Below are 17,072 nucleotides of genomic sequence, written 5' to 3'. Positions count from 1 at the left end.
TAATACTGATTGTTTCATTTTATTAGTATTTTCTCTTAAAAATAATTTTGGCCGGGTACGGTGGTTCACGTCTGTAATCCCAGCACTTTGGGAGGCCAAGGCGGGTGGATCACCTGAGGTGTTTGAGACCAGCCTGACCGACATGGAGAAACCCCATCTCTACTAAAAATGCAAAAATTAGCTGGGCATGGTGGTGCATGTCTGTAATCCCAGCTACATAAAATTAAAAATAAAATTATTTTTATTTTTTAATAATTTTAATTTTAATTATTTTAATTAAATTTTAATTTAATTTAATTTAATAAAATAATTTAATTTTAATTATTTTAATAAAATAAAATTATTATTTTAATTTTATTTCAATATATTTGTTCCATACCTTCATAATGGGTTACCTCAAATGAATTTATTATATAGCTGGAGCTCAAATCTAACTTTACTTATAAAATATGATTATAATTCAGCCTTATTGATTTGAAAAGATTATAAAAGAAAATCAGAGGAAAAAAATCCTATACCTTCTATAAATACAATACTTTCCCGAGGTCATGTGCATACATCATGCCTAATGTCAATCATTGATATCCCCAGTCCAAGAACCATACGCCATATGGAACATGTGGGCTCTATTCTGTGGCTCCAGAGTAACATGAGACTTCTGTTTTATTTCATTTTTTCCAAATGCCTTTAAAATCATAAAGAAATACTTAATAAATTATAAAGAAATAACATTTTATACATTTTATACCTCATGAAATGAGATGGATTTTGTTAGTTTACACACTGAAATTTTTATAATTTTATGTTAGATAAATATTGTTCATACTTATTCTCTTCCTTGGTTTGGAGTTAATTTTATGTTTTACCTGAAAGGACAAAGACTTGACCATATGGATTGTTTTAGCTAATGAAATGTGAAGGAAAATTATGTGTGCCCCTTTGGGCATACAAACTTTAAGAGCTGAAATTTCTAATCCTTTCAGCTTGTGTCCCAGATAAAAGAATATATGGAGCAAATTAACATATATATTAATACAGAGATATATTACATATCACTTACACTACAATAGAAGGTTTTTACTTACGAGTAGCTTAATAAGGGATCAAACATAGGAATTGAAGCTCTCCAATCTGCTATTGGAGTGTATCTTCATAAACCTATCTAAGAATATACATATTTGATTTAGAAGTATGAAAATGCTGACATGTTATTGGAATACAAACTCCATTAGGTTGGAAATTTTTTTTTTTTTTTTTTGGTTGGAATTTGATTGCTGTGCACTCTGCAGTGTCTCAACTCTTTCTAAATATGTAGCCCAATTGAATCTTTATTAAGTCACTGAGATTTTGGATTATTTTTGCTAGCTAAACCTAAACTATTGTGAATTACGCTCCTGTTTATGTGCTCTGTCTTCTCAAATTTTCTCATGAGTTCAGCTTTTTTCTATTTCTTACTTAACTAATTTATCAATGTATATTAACTCTGAGATGTGCCCAGTCTCAATGACCCTAAGAAAAAAACCTCTGCTGTTAAGGCTAAAGGAACTAATGGCGAGGGCACCCTGAGTCTCCAATGAAAAGCAGAAATATGCGCCTCTGAGTCATAATAGTCACTAACTGATGATTTTATGTCAGCTCTCTAAATCTGATTCTCACATTTTGATAATTTATGTTTTACATTTAGAAAGGATTGTAAGTAGCTACCAAGTAAAAGATGTTAAAATATTCTGCATTATATACAGTAGTTTTAAAAATCCTCATACAGCCATATGAATTAGGTATACTGCATCTATTAAATGACCTCAGAAAAAAAAAAAGGAAGAAAATTTAACTGAAACAAGTTCATGATGGACAAAATAGTAACTCCTTAGTGAAAGCTAGTGCCTGCCCAGGCCCCTCTAGGGATTGATGTTCCTCCTCACCCCTCTGGCTTCTCTCCTCCATAGGCCTCCATATTCCATAAAATCTCTCAACTCTTACCTGCCCCACAGGCTCTCCAGGCTGAACCAACCACTTCCCTCCCAGGCTTCCATCTCCAGCTGGGAGGAGCCAGGTGGGGCCTGTTTATGGGGGAGGCTTGCCTCATTGTACTCCTGCCAGTACCTGCACCAGCTGTGCCATGTGGAGACCCCCTTCCCACAGAGCCAGACGTCCTTTCAAGACCCCTTGGCCAGAGCCTATGGCTTCCTATCGCTTTAGTTGGGGCACAGCTCTTGTTGGTGTATGAGACACTGACCTACACTCTAGGTCTTCCATCTCAGAGTTGAACCCAGGCTCTTCTCAGGGGCTGGTATAACCAGGCGTGAGTCTCCAACTCGTTTGAAATATTTTGGGTGGGAAGGGGGGTCTTTGTTGGCTCCCCTATTCTAGGGCAGTGGTAGGGAAGACCTGAGGGTCTCCTGGTGGGCGTAGGCCCTGAAGCAGTGAGCTGCTGGATCTCCCGGGGGTGGCTGCTGCCTCTCAGGACACTGTGCCCTGCTATGGCAGATGCCCCCTGAGATGCCAGTGACAAAAGGCTGGCCCTTCCTGGGTCCTCTGTTCCTGTCCTCTCACTCAGCCCCTGACATGGCTTCACCCACAGCCTCCTGCTGGCTTCTCAGGCCCCTGGCCAGGCAGCTTTGGGGGGTGATGGGTAATTTGCAAGTTCTCTTTTCAAACCCACCCAGTTGCTCTGCAAAATCCTTCCTGATCCCTGAGGCCAACCAGCATGGGAGGGGTGTGGCTGGTCTACCCTCAGTGCCCTTTCCTGTCGTGCAGGGCCCCACGGTGTCATCAGCAAGGGTCTGATCTGCTCACTGCTGTGGAAGCTGCAGAGGGAGGAGCAGCTCCAGGAGCTCATCCAGGACCCGCTGGCCCCTGCCTGCAGGAGGATGCAGGAGAGGGTCTGGCACCTCCTCCCCATGAGGAAGGCGAGAACAGGAAAAGCACTGGTGATGATCCTGACACCCAGCGGTCACTGAGTGCCTCCTGTGTGCCAGGCATTGTCTCCAAACCTCACATTTAGAAAACCCTCCAGCAAGGTGATGTCTGCCTTCACAGCTGAGGAAATGGAGGCGCAGTGTCTTGTCTCATCCCAGGTCACACAGGATCACAGTCAACATCGTGGCCTCAAACCTGTGGGAACACAAAGACTCAGAGCTTGTGGTGGTTGGGGGGTGTTCCCACACTGGGCCCCTCATTGTGAGGATGGGCCGGTCACCGACCCCCAGCGTCCCTGCCTTGGTTGTGGTCACATCTCCTTGCTGGGGGGGCCCTCTTGCCTTCCCTAAGTCCTGGCTTCTCTTTCTTCTGAGAGTCTCTTTAGATGCCTGGGTGAGTATTTCTCCAAGTGTGGTCCCTGAACCAGACCCCGGGTGGTCTGTGGAAATGCATGTTCCCAGGCCCTGTCCCAGCCTCATCATTCTTAGGTTTGGACAGAAGTCCCTTTCCTTGGGACCAGGAGAGTGGCTTTCCAGGAGAGAGCTTTCTCTCTGAAACTGTGGCCTCCCCAGCCTCCCTGCATCCTCCTGTGTCCACTGTGACCACCATCCTTGCCATCACTTTCTGTGTCATCCCCAAGGAGAGCTCCTAAGGACAAGGCTTTGCTCTGTTTGCTGCTCCAGACCCAAAGGTCATAGCAGGGGTTTTGGTCCCAAGTTCAGAATTACCGGGTCCAAAAGAGTGCTGAGATGGGAAACCCAACTCTTGCCTCAGCATCTCACTGCATGAATGAATCAGGGAATCCCTGTAGCAGGGGGACAGGGTGGCACCTCCCCTGAGACTGCAGGCATGAGGTTCAAAAGAGGGCTGGGGTGAGAGGGGGTGAGAAGAGGCCCCCACAGGCTGTTAGAAATTCCCTGTGTTGGTGGCCTGCTGAGAAGTATGTGGCCCTGGACGCACAAGTCACCAGTCTGCTCCTGAAGCTGCTACACTCACCCATGGGCAGGGTGTACCTGAAGGCCACCAAGGCCCTCACCATGCTGCCAGAGGCCCCTGAGGGCTGCAAGGTTGTGCAGGCCCACGTGCATACCCTCCATGTCCCAGAGGAGGACAATGACAACAAAGCTTATGAGTGCAAGGCCTTACAGCAGGTGACCCAGATCGCCATCGATGTCATTGAGTGGAAACCCTGAGCCCCTCATTGGGTCAGACCTGATCAGCCACCTCTGCACCTGAATCAATGCGCTCAGTCTCTTTATTTCAAGTTGGAATAGCACTTTCTGTTTCTGGAGCACAGTCATGTCTCTTCTCACTCTTTTGCCAAAGCCTAAATGCCAGGCCCAGAGGCACTGGGTCCTGGATGGTACAGGCTGAACGCAGTGCTGGGGTGGGTGGGAGATGGCCTTGGAGTTTCACTCTCTGCTGGGGCCAAGAGTTTTCCTCAGAATGTAGAGAAGACTGAGACCTCCATGGGCAAAGCTGGGGGCAGGAACTTGGGAAGGAAGGAACGCAGCTGCACCAGGCACCACCCAGGTTTCAGAAACTCCAGTGATTGATCCATGGGGTGTGGCTGGGTGTGGTTCTGCTCAGCCAGGTCTGCCCCCTCCCCACCCTGGCTGGCAGGAAGGGAGGCAAAAGGTGAGACCCGATGCAGGTTCTTATGACTGAGGATGACTCTGTCCCAAGAGGCTCCCCCAAGGATGACAGCTCAGGACAGGGAGAGGTTCTGGTTTCCTCCTTAAGATCTTCCCAGCAAAGAGCTGCATTCTCTAAAGTCACCCAAGCATGCCCCCAGGATGGTCTGAAGCCTAGCCACCTCCAAGGCACGTTCCTGGTGCTGTCCAGGAGGGGAGCCTAGGAATCGCTTCTCTATGCCAAGTCATGGAAAACGCCTGACTGCGGAGCTTGAGCCTCCCTCAGATGTCCCTGTAGCACGTGCTGGTCTGCCCTGTTAATTCAGCTCCCTGGTCAGCTCCTGGGAGGGCTTCACCCTGGGTGAAGAAGACAATTCCTTTTCAGTGAGAGCAGGCTCCCAGCTTTGTACACCATGACATCATGCCACTGAGCAGCCTCCACGCCAGCATCTCCTGGGCTCCTGCTTCTGCAGTCCAGGCTGAGGAGATATTAGAGATGTGGGAACTCATCAGCCAGGGATGGAGGTGCCTCTGCTACAAGGGGAGGGCCAGGAACACAGCCTATGTTGAGACCTAGAAGTCCTGAGCACCACACCCTTGCCTCCATTCTCCAAGGCCCATTTACCACACCGTTATCAGTTTCTGGGATTTAAGAAGCTGCTGCCAGAAGAGGTATGAGAGCCAGTCTGGAAGAGGCAACTGGTCATTCAACTGTAGCCCAAAGGCACAAACTGCCACCCCAGAGAGCTGAGGCTGGACAAGGGTAGTGGGACAGCCAGTGGCTATAAGCCCACACTATGAAGGGAGCCTGCTGTGTTGAGACCCCAGTTCTATCTATGGAAGAACTGTTTATCTACGGAACCTGGGGCAAGTTCATTAACTGCTCAGTGCCTCAGTTTTTCTAGCTCTAAAGTGGGGATAGTAATTGTGCCTATCATAAATGCCAAAATATCATTTTGGCAGTGCCAGGTGCATCATGCTGAAAATAAGCGCCTTGTACATTGTGGGTGCCCAAGAACACTGTTTACAACCCTCAGAGGAGACAGATCAGCAGGCATCTGAGGGAGCCTGGAACCCTGCATCCTGCAGGTGCCTGGGGTCCTATACCCAGGAGAAGCTGCTCCCTCACTCCACAGCAGTCTACACAGCACCCCCTCCTGACCAGGGGTACACTGGTTTGGGCAAGCGTTAGGAGGGAGCCCTGGACCTCTCTGGACTCTGATCCTCCCTGGAAGGACTGTAGAGGGTCAGAACACTGCTTCTCCCAGCCAGACCCTTCCCTCCCTTTCCAAACCCACGGCCTCCTCACCGCTCTCTGCCTCAGACTCAGGACTCATCTCATTACGTCCTTCATCCCTGTTTGCACCAAGGGCTGCAAGAAGCTCAGCTCACCTCCCCTTCATGGCCCTGAACACTCCTTTTCTGACTCCGTCTGCTGAAATCTTTTTTCCAAGCCCTCTGGAGGCCCCAGGGCCTCAGCATCTCCCAGGAACATTCTTTCCTTTCTTGCCTGGACTGAAACCTAGCTCTTCTGAGACCTGCTTCCCTACCCTAGGCATCCTCCTATGTGGGGCTGCTTTCCTCTCTCCCTGCCCCTCATACCCTCATTGGAGTGGGACAGGTCCTTACAGACCATTTCCTGTGCCTGTTCTGAGGAGCCCTCTGGTTCTGAATCTCTGCACAGGTTCTATGGCTCTGGCCTTCTCCCCTCCCCAGCACCACACCACCAGATTGCTCTTGTAGGGCACTACGTGGTCTCCATGTGGCTGAGCCCAACCGCCAGTCCTCAGGACTCATCTTTCTCTGGCCATGAGCATTTCCCCAGTGGAGCCTCACCACCTCCCCTCCCTGAAACACTTCTAGGAAATTAGGCCACTTCTCTGTCATTTTGGTTGTTCAAAATAGCACATTTGCTATTGTGCTCTTTAAGAAACTGATACACATCATGGTGTGTTTAAGCCTTTAGGGAAGTGGGAGGATACTGGAGGCTGCTCTGTGAGCATCTCTATGCTATACCAAGTCAGATCAGTGAGGGAAACTGGACCACTAAGCTGCAGGGCTACCTTCCACTCCAGGATGCTTTTCACATCTTTCACGATCCCCTCCCTGGAGACCTTTCATGGCCCGGACTCATCTTAGGCCTCCCTGTTCTCTCCATGTGCTAGTGGGGTGCCTACCGATCAGAAAATGAGTGGTGCTGTCACTGAACTGACTGCCCATGGGGAGCTACTCACATATGCTGTTAAAGGAGCATGAATTGGTGTCATCATTTAGGAAAAAGTTTGGCATGATTTATGATGATGAAAGATATGCCCCCTTCTAACAGTCTACTCCACAGAAGTGAGTGCTGGTGTTATTCCAAAACCATTGACAAAAATACTCAAAGCAACATTACTTGAGATAGACACAATTATATTAAAAATAACCCTGGCCAGGCATGGTTGCTCATGTCTATGAGCGGTGCATTCCAGGCTCCACCACAGACTCTGCATCCACAGGCAACTGTGGTCCTGGCTGCTCTCTGCCATCAAGTTTCCCTTCCATTTTTACATATTGCCTAAAGAACTTCATACAAATTTCTATTTAAAACCAGTTTATTGCACAGTCCTGCATAGAACACATCAACTATTTTAATTTTTTTCTTCTTTCCTATCACTGTCTAAAAGTACATTTTTTTTTTTTTACACAGTAAGACCCAGTGTGGTTGACTGTATCTAATCTTTTACTATTAGATGGGCAATTTTTTTTTTTTGAGATGGAGTCTTGCTCTGGGTGATTCTCTTTGATTCTCTTTGTTCTCAATCCTTGAGAACAACCACATGCTCTATGAAGGCATAATCCCTCAATTGCACTGGTGTAACATGTCAGTAACTTTTCACTCCCTGAGCCAAGAGCTTCTGCATTCAAGTTTCAGCAAGACCAATTTCTGACCCATGGAGCAATGGGTAACACCATCCTCACTAAGCTCACATACCCAGCTGTGGAAGCACATTTCATTTTATGGTAAGTCTACTTTGCCACCACAGGCTACTAGCATGTTAGTTTATAGACTAGCCTTTGGTGTTAAAGAGATCCAGCTCTTCGTGTGTCTCATGAGTAATTTACATAGCTGAGACTCACATTCCTCATCTGTATAATGACTATAGCAAAACTAAATCTGTCTCAAAGTAATTGTGACACTTCAAGGAGGCAACATATAGAAGTGCCCATAGAGTATCTGATACTCAATTTATATCTGTTATTATTTTCATTCTTATAACTTAAGCACCTGCTTATTAACTACAGTCATATGGGGCAGAATGACATTTTGCTCAGTGACAGACCACATGTATGACAGTGCTCCCATAAGATTATAACAAAGCGGAAAATTTCCCTTTGCCTAGTGAAGTCGTAACTGTTGGAATGTCAGCACAATGCGTTACTTAGGTGTTTGTGGTGAGGCGGGTGTAAACAAACCTACTGCACTTCAGTGTTAGAGTAAAACAACATTTCTTTTTGGTAACAATGTTAAGTAATATGTTATGCAAATGAAAGACTAACCACAGTGATGGAATTTTTAGAAAGAGATAAAACTAAGAGTCCACGAGGATTTGGAGAAACGGCTACTCACATATGCTGTTAGAGGAGCATGAATTGATGTCATCATTTAGGAAAGAGTTTGGCATGATTTATGATGATGAAAGATATGCCCCCTTCTAACAGTCTACTCCACAGAAGTGAGTGCTGGTGTTATTCCAAAACCATTGACAAAAATACTCAAAGCAACATTACTTGAGATAGACACAATTATATTAAAAATAACCCTGGCCAGGCATGGTTGCTCACGTCTATAATCTGATCACTTTGGGAGGCTGAGGCAGTCAGATCACCTGAGGTCAGGAGTTTGTGACCAGCCTGGCCAACATGGTGAAACCCTGTCTCTGTCAAAAATGCAAAAACTTAGCCAAGTGTGTTGGCAGGTGCCTGTACTCCCAGCTACTCAGGAGGTCAAGGCAGGAGAATGGCATGAACCTGGGATGCAGAGCTTGCAGTGAGCCAATATCCTGCCACTGCACTCAAGCCTGGGTAACAGAGCAAGACTCCAGCCCAAAAAAAAGAAAACAAAGAAAGAAAAAGAAAAAGTCTAGAACTCAAGTGATGAATATCAACTTAGAAAATAAAACCAAAGCCAAATTTTTGAAAACAGGAAATAGTGTGATACTATCTTTTGTGGGAAGAAATTCTTGGCTTCCCCCAAAATTAGAGAACTGGGGAGAAAGAAGCCTCATCTCAGAATCTGTGACTGGATTGGGAAGTGGAGGCTAGAAGTGTGCTCAAGGTCAAATTTTCCTCCTCCCTTCAAAGGAAACTGGAGTTTTACCAGTGAGCCCAGAGTGAATATTCACTCCGCCATCCACCCCGGGAGATCCCTTTAAACCAGGAGTGCACAGTGAGGACAGAAACATGAATGTGCACTAACAAGTCCTGAAAGTTCAGAGGGTGATTCTCGATTTCTCCTTGGCACACAGCAGAAGAACTGTGTCTCTAGGTTCAACACAGATGACACGCAGTACTTAAGCCTACACCCCTTGTGACTGATCCCAAGGAGTGTTGATTAATCTAAACCAAAGGCTCTGATGTTCCACAGGAAGAAAAGAGCAAGTGGACTGCAAAGAGAATCTCTCATGAATGCAGCACCCTCATAGCCCATACAGACAGTTCTTACCATGATGCCAAGAAACTGAAAACAACAAGCCAGACCTCACACATATTTCCATTTTCCTTCTGATTTCAAATGCCCTCCTTCAGCCCCTCCTCAAAATCAGCAGGGATAACCTGGAGGCTCCTGGGACTGGATGAGTCTCCTTGTCACTTATACTCTCCAGCGTCAAGTCTTTAGAAACAAAACCAGCAGGATAAGTCATCAGAGTGACTCACCCACTCCTCCTACTTTAGCTGAAGCTGAATGATGGGTTAGTCTCCCAACCCACACGGTTTCATACATGATCCCCAAATCTTTCTTCTGGGTTGACAAACCTTCCTACAGCTTCTCGGGCCAGAGTTCTATACTGGCAAAATCACTTTCAGGAAAACCCCAAGCCTCTTTCCCAGCAGGAACCCAGAATCAGGTTTCTCTACAATGAAGCTAGCAAGTTTTCTCCTCAGGAAGTGAGTTATTTCATGGTACATATCGCTTTCTTTCCAAGCTCTTATCTGCAATTATATAAAAGAAAACATGAGAATCAGATTCTGCTGTGCGCTTCACACAGATCTGTTATTCTCTGGACAATGATAAAAAACCAGAAGGCAGTACAGTGATTGAGTCATAGGTCAAAATCCCCAAAGACTAGCACAGAGGATAGCTATAGAAAAACAAGACCTCTATTCACAGAATTTACCTTTAAATTTAATTTGATATGCAAATGCACAATGCTTCATCCAAGGAGGAAAACTGGTATTGTGGAAAATGCTTCAGTATTCCAGTTGATAATGGATGCTGTCATTTAGAAGCAGCATAGCATACCAAGTATCAGTTGGGAAGACACTCCTACTGAATTCCAGCCCCACAAAGACAATAGTGTACAGTGTACATAATGTGCATTTCCAGGTTTTCAAATCAAAATTAATTGAGAAGAATTAGGAAAGCAAGATTGCTGTGGAAGCCAAAAATGTGGGTCTTACCTGGACATCACCATCATCATCATCATCACCATCTTCATCATCATCTTCATCTTTGCATTGTGGTGAACATCTTAAAAACAGGCCATCCTCAGGAAGAGCTGGAAGGACACAGAGGAAAGATCAGTGCACCGGAGGTTGGTGACTATGAGTCACTCAGGGAGCTTTGCTGGATGTGGTGTATGGAGGTGGTTGATTAACAAGCATGGACTGAGTTGATGCTGGGCTATTCCCCTAAGGGGAAGAGGGATGGCAGAGGATGGGAGCAGGAAAGACATGAGACATGGAGGTCTTGGACTTGTACTAGAGGCATCGGGCAGCAACACAAAGCAATCAACCAAAAATGGAAATAAATGCACACTGAGGGTCAATGGAAGAGTGCTTTCCTGCCTCTCAAATGTTTTGAAAGTCTACAAAACAAACAGCCTTTTCTTAATGTATTCAAGACCATGTCAGTACACTAGGATCTAATTATGCTGATGCCACATTTAGCATCTATTTTAAAGGATTTATTACTTGATTAAAAGCCTATTTTATGGGTGAAATGGACTCAATTTTACCCAAATTATTCTATTCTATTAATCACAATTCTTTTTCATAGAGATCATTTAAAAATTCAATATTAAAATGCTATAATTAAAAATAGTGATGATTTCCCATTTGTAAGTCATCTTCTGAAATGACTTCTACACACCCTTTTGGGGCCCTGTGATCAGGGGCTTCAGCAGCTCCTGTGTGACTCTCCCTGGTGAGATTCCCTAAAAATCAAGCTTCATTCAAACAGGCCAAGCTCACACAGCCAGCTCTACCTGCACCAGTGAAGCTGAGAGACGTGACTTTGAACACTTTCTACCATGAAAAAATGTTCACGAGTATGGGGGTGATTTTTGGTTAACTAGTTTACATAAAAATTATTTTTTTGGCTGAGCACTCTGGCTAACACCTGTAATCCCAGCACTTTGGGAGGCTGTGGCCCTCTGTGGCTCCCACATCCAACTTTCCAGGCTCTACGGTAGTGGATTCTGATGTTGCAGCAGCCACAGCCTCATAAATATCAGATTCATAACAGGGTGCCACCTTCCCCCTGAACCAGCTACAGGTGGAGTCAATACAACAGGTCAGTACACACCCCATGGGGCACCCACACTCCTCTCCACTCCTGCCTGAGACTTCGATGAAACTGAAATGGTGCTGTCCTAGCAGCCACACTACTGAGGCTGGCACAACACTTGTAGAAGCAGCCTGACCCCAGGCAGATCTGGGGCCTCAGCCCTTACTCTGCCGCCACCTCCCAAACTGGCTGGTCTATGGAGTCGGGGACCTGCTGTCTTCATTGAAAAATAAACGAACACAAGTGCCAAGAGGCACAAAAACTGCTGTGAGACAGCAGAGTTGGAGCTCCTCCTCCTTCCACTATCAGCTACCAACTGAGGGCTGCTGGCCCTGGCTGATGCTTATAACCACAAAGCTTCCTATGTCACCTGCTTACCAGGAAACAGCCAGGTCAGGCTAGTGACACAATGTCCAGCCCCACAGCCCCATGCAATACCTCACAATGCCCATCCCTGCTGTTGCCCACCTTGTGGCCACCCTGCCCCTCTGTGATGACTGCACTACTCAGGCTTTTATTCACCCTGGGCTGCCTGAGCTTTCCAGTCCTGAGGAAAGTGCGGGGGAGTTATTACTGGAAGTCACCCTCAGCAAGAAACTCAATAGAAAACCCTGGTACAACCGGGAGTGGTGGCTCATGACTGTAATCCTAGCACTTTGGGAGTCTGAGGGGGTGGATCACCTGAGGTCAGGAATTCAAGACCAGCCTGGCCAACATGGTGAAACCCCGTCTCTACTAAAAATACAAAACACTAGCTTAGTGTGGTGGTGGGCACCTGTAATCCCAGCTACTCGGGAGGCTGAGGCAGGAGAAGTGCTTGAATCCAGGAGGCAGAGGTTGCGCAGTGAGCCAAGATCACACCATTGCACTCCAGCCTGGCTGACAAAGGTGAAAGTCTCAAGAAAAAAAAAAAAAAAAAAAAAAACCCATTTACTAAGTCAGTTCCAGGAGCATTTCTGTTTTTCGGAGTCTGACAGCTTTCATTTGCTCACCAAATGTAGTTATACACAAGTTTTTGACTACTTTTGTAACTAAATGCTTCTCTCCTGTCTTATAAGTGTTAGTTCTTATCTGCAACTCCACCATAGCTACTCCCAGGGCACTGGTCCCACTCTCAATAGAGAGTCATGGCTGTGTATCCTGAATGAAAGCCTGGGACACATCACACTTTCCCCTCCTGGTCTATAAAATAGGGACTGAACACATCCTTCCCAGCTCTGTAATGCTATGACTTACCAACTCCCTTTTCTCCCTCTGTTTTTTCTTTCCATGGCAGGGGTACTCAGATGTTTCTTTTATTTACTTATTTATTTTTTGAGATGGAGTGTTGCTCTGTTGACCAGGCTGAAGTGCAGTGGCATGATCTTGGCTCACTGCAACCTCCACCTCCAAGGTTCAAGCGATTCTTCAGCCTCAGCTTCCTGAGCAGCTGGGACTACAGGCACGTGCCACTGCATCTGGCTAATTTTTGTATTTTTAGTAGAGATGAGGGTTGCACTATGTTGGTCAGGCTGGTCTTGATCTCCTGACCTCAGGTGATCCACCCGACTCGGCCTCCCAAAGTGCTGCTATGACAGGCATGAGCCATCACGCCCAGCCTCAGATATTTCTTTCACTAACAAATCATAAAGCATTATCTTCTTATACAAAATTAAGAACCCCATAGTGGGGTACCATTGTCCTCATAGGATAAAGATGAATAGTCAACATCTAGCAAGCATTATGTGCCTGACAGTGTTCCAACTGTGGCATACTCATTTAACCCTCAGAAACAGTCCCATTGTACACAGTTTACAGCATAAATCTGGATGGGAAAGTCAAGTAACTTCCCCAAGGTCCCACAACCGCTCAGTGAGTTCAGGCAGGTGAGCAAACAAAGGCTTAGAGTTGTCTGAGGCTACACTGCTGGACAGTGGATGAACCTGGAATACCAAGGCTCATTCACTGTCCAGCAGTAGAGTTTAAGTAGAGTTTAAATTTTATCCTGGAAACATGAGAGACAATGAACCACACAAAGGTGAGAAGTCCCTATCAGATGTGTTTGCTGTGAGGTCTCTGCACAATAGAGGACTGACGGAAGCAATGGGACCAATTAAGACACATTACGTTGGGAGGCCGAGGTAGGTGGATCATTTGAGGTCATGAGTTCCAGACCAGCCTGGCTAACATGGTGAAACCCCATCTCTACTAAAAATATGAAAATTAGCCTGGCATGGTGGCGGGCACCTGTAGGCCCATCTACTCAAGAGCCTGAGGCAGGAGAATTGTTTGAACCCAGGAGTTACAGGTTGCAGTGAGCCAAGATCATGCCATTGAACTCCAGCCTGGATGACAGAGAGAGATTCTGTCTCAAAAAAAAAAAAAAAAAGAGAGAGACATTATGTTCATCTGGAAGAACAGGTAAGGCTAAAGGCAGTGGAAATGACTGCAATGGATGGAAAAGTCTTGTGGGGAGACAGAACAGGAGGTGCTAGATGATTAGATGTGGAAAAACAGGACAAGTAAAAGGAAAAATAGGCTGCTGAGGCTCTAGTTTGAAGGACTGGGTAAATAGCAATGCCTTTCTCCTACACAGAGAATGTAGCAAGAGGAATAGGTATGGGGAATAAGATAGTTTTCAGCTGGGCACAATGACTCACGCCTGTAATCCCAGCACTTTGGGAGGTCAAGCTGGGTGGATTATGAGGTCAGGAGTTCGAGACCAGCCTGGCCGACATGGTGAAACTCCAGCTCTACTAAAATTACAAAAATTAGCCGGGTGCGATGGCGGGTGCCTGTAGTACCAGCTACTCGGGAGGCTGAGGCAGGAGAATCACTTGGACCCAGGTGGCGGAGTTTGCAGTGAGCCGAGATCATGCCACTGCACAATAGCCTGAGTGACAGAGCGACACTCCGTCTCAAAAAAAGAAAGATAGTTTTGGACTCAAGTATTGCATTGAAATGGAGCTCTCTGCTAGAAAGTTAGGTAGAAACCTCTGTAGGCTAACTCCACTCTGTGATATCACAACTCATGTTTTAAAAAATACAAACATGAAATCAAACCATTACAGAAATTTCCTAAAATTTACATATTAATATATGACAACTTTTTATTTATTACTTTCTTAGAGTAACTTTGAATTTACAATCATAGTGAATGAGGTGTCCTGTAAAATAAAGCTGTTATATAAAGATGACATTTAAATTGTATAGTCATCAGAGCATATAAAAAACAATTGAAGCCATGGGTATGGCAGGGATTGCTTTAAAAAGCTGTGTCTAATGAGTGGAGTTGGAAAGAAAGGAGACTCGGGGGCCGGGTGCGGTGGCTCACACCTGTAATCCCAACACTTTGGGAGGCCTACGCAGGCGGATCACCTGAGGTCAGGAGGAGTTCGAGACCAGCCTTGCCAACATGGCAAAACCCCATCTCTACTAAAAATACAAAAATTAGCTGGGTGTGGTGGTGGGCACCTATAATCCCAGCTATTCAGGAGGCTGAGGAAGAAGAATTGCTTGAACCCAGGAGATGGACTTTGCGGTGAGTCAAAGTGGTGCCACTGCACTCCAGCATGGGTGACAGCAAGACTCTATCTAAAAAACAAAATAGAAAAGAAAGAAGACTTGGGGAATAGGGAGGTTTAAGTGGCATTAAGTAAAGCCTGCAAATGTGAGCAGTGAGAGTCAGGGTACCTGAGTGTTCATCAGAAACGCTGATCAGGTAAGTCTCATCACAATGGAGCTGGTGTCTGCTTCTCATTTCTGTAACTGCTGTACCTAACACAGTACCTGGTCAACAGGGACTCAATACCTAATACCCCAATGAACACAGTAAAATTCTGCCAGTTCAAAACTATGTCCATACCCACCAACTTCCCTTGTGGAGTTTTACTTTTCACTTCCTGTAACGTTTTGAAGTTCATCCCTCCTGCGGTCTGTATCCATAGTTTCTTTTCTTTGTATAACTGAGCAGCGCTCCACTGTATGCACAGACCACATGGGTCTATCCATTCTCTAGCTGACGGACACTTGGGTTGTTTCCAGTTGTTGCCTGTAGTGAATGAGGTTGCTGAGAACGTTTATGTATATGTCTTTTTGAACACATGCTTTCATTTCTTCTAAATAAATTCCTAGGGCTGGAATTGCTAAGTCAAATAGCTAGTTTATGCTTAACTTCTTTTTTTGCCTTTCTTATTCATAGAAAATATTACACTGATACATAATATTGGACATTTCTGTGAGGCACATGTGCTGCTTGGTTCCGTGCATCCAACATGTCATCATCAAGTCAGTGTATCTGGGGTATGGCCTGGAGTATTTATCATTTCTATGTGTTGAGTATATTTGAAGTTCTCTCTTATAGCTATTTTGAAATATACAATACATTATTGCTAACCATAGTCACCCTACTCTGCTATCCAACATTAGAGCACACTCCTTGCATCTAACTGTTAGTGTATTCATTGACAACCTCTCTGCATTCCCTTCTTATACCCGGAGGAGAGAGGAAGGAGGGAAAGGAGCTGTGGGTGGCTGAATTAGGGCCCAGGAGACCTGTCCATGTGCTGTGTTGTGTGGCCACAGGGACTTTACAGATGTGAGGATGTGAAGGAGCCTGAGGTGGAAGATGATCCTGGGTTATCTGGGTGGGTCCAAGGTGCGGTCTTTATAAGGGAAAGAAGGAGGCAGGAGGGTCAGAGTGAGAGCAGGTGTGGGGGTGGAGGGAAAGAAAGGGAGAGAAAGAAGGAGGGTGAGAGAAGACGGTGGGGGGAGGGAGAGAGAAGAGTGGGAGAGAGACTTGAAGATGCTGAGCTCTGGCTTTGAAGTTGGAGGAAGGGGCCAGGAGCCCAGGGTGTCCTCTAGAAGCTGGAAAAATCCTGGAAATGGATTCTCCCCAGAGCCCTCAGAAGGAGCCTGGCCTGGCTGGCACCCTGATTTTAGACTCTAGGGTTCATTTTGGATGTCTGACTCCACACCAGGGAGAGAATCAACATGTGATGTTTTAAGCCTCTAAATTAGCGGTCATTTGTGACAGCAGCCACAGGAAAGTCAAACAGGAGCCATCGGAGAGACTCCCTAGGATGCCCCGAGTGTCCCTCCCTGGTCCCACCCACAGAAACACAGGCCTGACCACTGCTGGTGTCCCCACCCCTCTAACACCCTGCTCAGCAGGAACCATGCAAGAGGGGCTGGGTGTGGCTGGGCCATGTTCTCTCCTCCCACACCTTCTTCTCAGAGAGCAGCTGGAGCCCCAGACCCAGGGAGCCTCCCAGAGAAATTCCCAACACAGGACCTGGTTTTCCATCTAAGGCTCAGGATCCAATGGAGAAGTGTTTCCCAAAAATGATGCTTCCTCCCAAGATGACCAGTGACTTTCTGCGCCAAACATCTGAGAAAATCTCCATGTCCTAGGGCTGCCAGGCAGTCACCTGTGCACATGTCAGAGCCCAAATCCCATCAGTAGTGAGGCCTTGGGTAAAACACATCCCCACTTTTAATTATGATGAGATGCCTGTCCTCAGCATTGAAAACACCAATTTGGCCGGGCGCGGTGGCTCAAGCCTGTAATCCCAGCACTTTGGGAGGCCGAGGTGGGTGGATCACAAGGTCAGGAGATCGAGACCATCCTGGCTAACACGGTGAAACCCCGTCTCTACTAAAAATACAAAAAAACTAGCCAGGCGTGGTGGCGGGCGCCTGTAGTCCCAGCTACTCGGAGGCTGAGGCGGGAGAATGGCGTGAACCCGGGAGGTGGAGCTTGCAGTGAGCCG

The 17,072-nt window shown here is 46.2% G+C and overlaps 1 long non-coding RNA gene across 1 annotated transcript; it reads right to left on the bottom strand.

Annotated features, from left to right (window-relative positions):
- Positions 1 to 1,774: 1,774 nt before the first annotated feature.
- Positions 1,775 to 16,711, bottom strand: LOC114670409 (uncharacterized). Its single transcript, XR_013399689.1, has 4 exons — positions 15,167 to 16,711; positions 12,098 to 12,218; positions 10,215 to 10,312; positions 1,775 to 3,114 (listed from the first exon to the last, which is right to left on the bottom strand). It is a non-coding gene; the product is annotated as an uncharacterized LOC114670409 (long non-coding RNA).
- Between the last annotated feature and the right edge of the window lie 361 nt (positions 16,712 to 17,072).

This window comes from Macaca mulatta, chromosome 10, assembly GCF_049350105.2.
Source record: "Macaca mulatta isolate MMU2019108-1 chromosome 10, T2T-MMU8v2.0, whole genome shotgun sequence".
NCBI lineage: Eukaryota > Metazoa > Chordata > Mammalia > Primates > Cercopithecidae > Macaca > Macaca mulatta.
The sequence above is the reverse complement of the archived record's forward strand: the minus strand, read 5'-3'. Positions and strand labels throughout refer to the sequence as shown.